The sequence below is a fragment of the Pyxicephalus adspersus genome, chromosome 7, assembly GCF_032062135.1.
Source record: "Pyxicephalus adspersus chromosome 7, UCB_Pads_2.0, whole genome shotgun sequence".
In the NCBI taxonomy this organism is placed as follows: domain Eukaryota; kingdom Metazoa; phylum Chordata; class Amphibia; order Anura; family Pyxicephalidae; genus Pyxicephalus; species Pyxicephalus adspersus.
Genome location: NC_092864.1, coordinates 72715576 through 72715937, shown reverse-complemented (window position 1 = coordinate 72715937; position 362 = coordinate 72715576).

Genomic DNA, 362 nt, shown 5'->3' with positions numbered 1-362 from the left:
GTAATGTCAGCTTGAGTGCACACTGTTCTATAGAATCTAAATTTCAATCCCACAGGCCTCAAAAACTTCACAAACTAATGTTAAAAGAAAAGAACCAAAAATTGTGTACCATAGTCCTAAATAAACCAGGTTTAGGAGTCCCTTGACAAGAATCAGTCATGCTCATGCATGCAACATGCTCCTGTGATGAAACTTATTGTCCATTGGCCATTCAACATTTATGTAAGTCCTGCCCATACGCCCAGGAGTTAAACTGGCTCCACCACGCTTTGGCATGCTGAGAATAGAGCTGAGATATAGACTGCATGGAATGTACAAGGAAGAAATTGGCAAAAAAACAAACAAAAAAACTTTGCATATAT